The sequence below is a fragment of the Orycteropus afer genome, unplaced genomic scaffold (genome assembly GCF_000298275.1).
Source record: "Orycteropus afer afer isolate SDZICR_OR568_19922 unplaced genomic scaffold, OryAfe1.0 scaffold00923, whole genome shotgun sequence".
Taxonomy (NCBI): Eukaryota; Metazoa; Chordata; class Mammalia; order Tubulidentata; family Orycteropodidae; genus Orycteropus; species Orycteropus afer.
Genome location: NW_006922510.1, coordinates 469,023 through 474,690, shown reverse-complemented (window position 1 = coordinate 474,690; position 5,668 = coordinate 469,023).

The window sequence follows — 5,668 nt, the reverse complement described above, 5'->3', positions numbered from 1 at the left end:
GGATAAAGAAAAGCTGAGAGAATTTTTCACTAAGAGACCTGCACTGTAAGAAATATTAAAAGAAGTCCTTCAGACTGAAATAAAAGAACACAATATTTCAAATCCATGTGAAGATATAAAAATAACTGGTAATGGTAACTACATTCGTAAATATTAAAGTTATAATCAATGTACTTTTTGCTTGTAATGCTTCCTTCACTAATCTGGTTTTGGAAACAACTGCCTAAAGCAATAATTATAAAAACCGTGCTGATGGACTAATAATGTTTAAGATGTAATTCACATAACTCCCCAAATGAGTGAAGTATGCAAATAGCTATATTAAAGCAAATTTTGTTCAGTATTGAAATTAGCTTGATATTAATCCAAACAGAATAATTTTATGTTAGAATGTTAATTCTAACTCCCATGGCAATCATGAAGAAAATAAATTTTAAAATATAATAAAGAAAGAGTAAGATATTTAAATGGTGCACTAAAAATATCCCTTTAACATAAAATAAAATAAGTATGAGAAAAAAAAGTAATAAACATTATATAACAAATATGAAACAGATAAATGACAGAAAAAACCTACCATATCAGTAATTAAATATGAATAAATTAACCATTCTTGTCAAAAAAAGAAGATTGGTAGAACTGATTAAAAAAGAAAAATTCCTACACTTTACTGTCTACAAGAGGCATACTTTATGCCTTCAAATACAAATAGGATGGAAGTTAAAAAATGGAAAATCATAACAAAAGTAGTATCCAACAGAGACCTGAAGTGGCTATGCCAATGTTGGTGAAACTAGACCTTATGAAAAAAAAAAAAAATGTTACCAAGGTCAAAAAGGGACATTTTGTCATGATGAAATGGTCACTCCATCACAAAGACAAAATAATTATAAACATATGCACCTAACTCCAGAACTCAAAGATATATACATATATATAGAGAGAGAGAGCAAGAAAGAGAGCAAGAGAGAGATTGAACACTCTGGTGGTATACTCATAGAGGCATTTGACTGCCAATCAAAAAATTCAATACTTCAAACCCATCAGCTGTTCCACGGAAGAAAGATGGGGCAGTCTGCTTCTGTAAAGATTTATAGCCTTGGAAACCCAATGAGGGTTACTATGAGTCAGAATGATACATGCATACACATATGTACATACATATATCATCTTTGGTACTGAAAAAAGTGGCACTGAATGTGTGCATAGTGAGCCAGCATCACTTACTCTCACTGCTGTTGAGTCAGATCCAACTCATGGTGACCCCTCTTTCTTGGGTTTCTGAGGAGGTGTCACTATGGAAGTAGATTGCTCAATCTTCTGAGGAGCAGCAGGTGGGTTTGAACTGCCAGCCTTCTGGTTAGGAGTCAAATGCCTTAGGTGCTATGCCATCAAACCAATAAGCAAACTAAATGATGTAACAAAGAAGCACTCGAGCAAAAGATGCCTGTACTAAATAATTTGTAATATATAAGATGGCAACAAGGAGTTCTGCTGGTGCAGTGGTTAAACCATTCAGTTGCCAACCCAAAAGTCAGTGGTACAATCCTACCAGCCGCTCTGCAGGAGAAAGATGAGACAGTCTGCTTCATAGAGATCACATCTTTGGAAACCCTATGTGGGCATTTCTATTCTGTCCTATAAGGTCACTAGGAGTCAGAATTGACGAGATTGCAGTGGGTTTAAGATAGCAACAACTCCAACAAAGACTAAAAAGTGAGTGAATCACATATGGATAGGTATAGGAACATAAGTATACAGCTGTATATATATGTAAGAACATAGTATATGTACATGTAAATATGGAAATGTGTGTATAGGTATATACAGTCAGTCATTGAAGACACTCCTCAGACATAACGAAACATCTTGCAAGACTGATTTTCTAAGTTTGAAATCGTAGGTTCATAGTCTCATGGGACAACTCAGTCATTTGGCATCACGTAGTACACAGCTCATGTTTTGTATCCTAGTAAAGTCAGTAGCTTCTATGGTCTTAAAAGCTTGCAAATGGCGATCTAAGATACAATAATTGGTCTCTACTTGTAAGGAGTAAAACTTTAAGAAGGTAATAAAAATCTCAAAGAACAAGTCTTACAAGGCTGACAGGCTACATGAGCCATGGCCTTATCTGCTCCGAAACCAGAAGGATTAGATGGGAACTAGCTACCACGACCGACTGTTCTGACCTAGGTCACAATAGATGGTTCCAGATAGAATGGGAGAAAATTGTAGAACAAAACTCAAATTCTGAAAAAAGACCAGCTGTCTGGACCAATTGAGACCAGAGGGCTCTCTGACACCATCACCCTGAGACAGCTTTTGAAACTTGAATTGAAATTGTCCACTGAGATCACATATTGTTGAAATAACAGAGTGGCACACAAAATAAAGGCTGTTAGCCATTGGAGTGGTGCTCTACTAAAATATCACCTGTCTGAGACACACCAGCAACACTTACTCTGAAGCAAAGATAAGAAGATAATAGGACAGAGAAACGAGAGTACTGGAAACAGCACAGCCAAAACACAATTAAAGAGCATGTTTACTTATTGTAAAAAAAATTAACCAATGTCACTGAGCAATATGTGTGGAAATTGTCAAATGGCAACTAACTTGCTATGTAAAGTTTCACCAAAAACACAATGAAATTCTGCTTTTTAAGAAACCATGTCCATATATGCTCAAAATATTTCCCGTTTGCAGTGAGTGAAGTAATTAAATAGAACATTAAAATATCATCTCTTTAAATTTTCTTCCACTGATACAGTTGATATTAAGAGATTGGTATAACAGTATACCTGTGTCCTGTTCATATAAGCATTCAAAGAGGTTTTCCTGTTTAAGTTTACTGTACAAGAGTCTTCATTAACAAAATAGCTTGAAACTATTTTTTTTTTTAACTTGACATCAGCTATTTGACATTCCACAAATGACTTAAATTTAGCAATTATTGTAAGATTGGTGGACTGGAAAAATGTTTCCTTCTTTAATACATGCAGTTGCTGTGAGTAGGAACCAAATGGGTGGTATCTAACTACAATAATCATCTAGTTGGTGGAAATCCATATGAAAAAAAAAGTGTCTTTATTCACATCAAAGTGCGTATCCCCAAACCCATACATATAAATGGGATGATATGATCAATGTATACTTTTGAAATTTTTTGTCTCATTCTATAATTTTTCTGATTGAATCACTTATTTGCTGTAGGCAACCTGCATTAAAACATGTTTTCTTTTAACATCTTATATGCTTAGTGAATATCTATAGAGAAATATAATTCTAATAAATGAATGAGAGATTAAATATTTTCAGTATGTTCCATTGATCAGGCAGAGTAACAAAGTCTCCTATTAATTATAGTAGTGTCCTATTGGAATTTCTTGAGTTTTCTGGATATATAAGAATGTCCTCAGGGGGAAAAATCATTTAATCAGTTTTACGACACCATCAATTATGAGAGATGCCATAACTGAAAGAATCTTATCAATTAACCTAAGAGCAATGCCAAATGCTCTTCTATGATAACATACCTCTACTTCAGAAAAGTAAAAACTTAAATCCAAATCATCCACTCTTCACTTTTCGATATTGTTAAATTTGGAAGACCAGATTGTCATGCAAACATTAGCATTATGAGGACATGGGGCATGAGTACATTAGATCACAAAATAGAGGATGAGTACATCATTCCATAACTGTCAAACTACTGAGAATCATGGCTCAGCCAAGAGAACTTTAACCTCACAGCCAGGGTTACTCTAGCTTTGTTCCTCAGCATTCATTACTGCCAGACGTATGCTATTATGCACAAAATAGTTGTATAGTAGATTTTTCACTATCACCATAAATACGAAATGTCAGGTAACAAGATAGCCAATATATAAGTAGTAGGTGTAGTTTCATGTGTTATTTCTCATTTTATGAGATTATGTTTTCTTCTTATCTTGTTGCATTTCTAAGATCTTCTAATGAAATATTGAATATTTATCTGCTTTTTTATTCCTTCACATAGAGTGGAAGGGGGTTAATCTATGCTGTTGGATTTTTCAAAGAACTGATTTTGAATTCATTTAATTGATTTCATTTTTTACCTTTAGTAAATTACAGTTCCTAATTTAATTGTATTTTCTCTCATATTTGTTGGAATAAGTCCTTCTCTTTTGCTGTAGCTTAAATATTTGTGAATAATGAACACATTTAAGATAAAAGAAATCTTCCTGAGTACAGATTTTTCAGTGCTCCAGATAAACCATGATATTCCATATTGTTTGAATATGATGAGGATAGCACACACAGGAAACTAGTGTCTGCTCATTACATTCTGGAGAGTACTTTGTTAATTGTTGTTGTTGTTGTTTGCCATGGAGTCGGTCCCGACTCATAGCGACCCCTCCTTGGGTTTCCGAGGCAGTATCACTACGGACGTAGGATTGCCCAACCTTCCTTCCGAGGAGTGGCTGGTGGGTTTGAACCGCCAGCCTTCTGGTGAGCAGTCAAGTGCCTTAGGCACTATACTACCAGAGCTCCTACTTCGTTAATTAGAAGTTAATAATTTACAATGAATTATATTTAGGTGGTTTTCAATTTTTATACCTTATAATTTAGATTGATTGTGAGAAAATTTGGACTGCAAAAGTTTAATTTTTGTTGGACATATTAAATGCATTTGAGAATAGCTTCCCTGTGACATTTAGATTAAAAGCAGCAGAAAATATTTTTCTGAAAAAAAATTTAATCTTTTTATGAAAATGAGCATGAATATAATCCAAACTTTCATTAAGGGTACAACAATTTTGCCATTTTGACTTCATGCTGTGGTGTCATTCCAAGTGATCTCACTACATTGATCCTAAGCCTATCATCCTAAATCCCTGGGATCCATAGTGCAGCCCCATCCCTGTCCCACTCTCCTCCTCCAGTAGATGCTCTTCTAGATATCAACCAGTCAGTTTACAGATTGTTGTTCTATTTTTCAGTTGCATCTTTATTTCAGACACCTTCAATTTACAACTTTAAGCTGTGTACTCTTACTCCTATCCTGACTACAGTAATACCTTTTATTACATAGTAAAATTTAATACTTTAAAGTAGAATTCATTAAAAAAATATATTATTAAAGAAATCTATGCACGTGTTCTCTTAACAAGATGCCAAAGCATTTTGAGATATTGCTTTGGAAAAGAAAGATAAAACAATGGCTTGACCAGTGTTAATGGAAGCTTTTCAAAGAAGTGTTGATAAAATTAATGTTGCTGAAATATACATTATTAAAAACAAATAAGGTTATAAACATCAATGAGAAAATGCCTGGGGCTATTAATCTTTTCTTTTTAAATTAAATGTTTCAAACAAATTAAAATTTCAACACAAAACTGTATATACATATATTATTTTTTTGATAATACATATATTATTTATTGTACTTAGTTGACAGCAATGCATTTTTTTTTTTTAATTGTGATTTAGGTAAAGATTTACAGAATAAATTCACTTTCCATACAGCAGCTCACATACACTTTGTCTCATGGCATTGACCACAGTTTACCACAATGCAACAGCTCCCACATCCCAACTCCTCCCCACAGTTACCGCTTCCCAGTGTCCATCCCTCCATGGGCTCCTGCCCCCTGAGCTGTCTCCCTGTGCATAAGCAGCCCTTCCT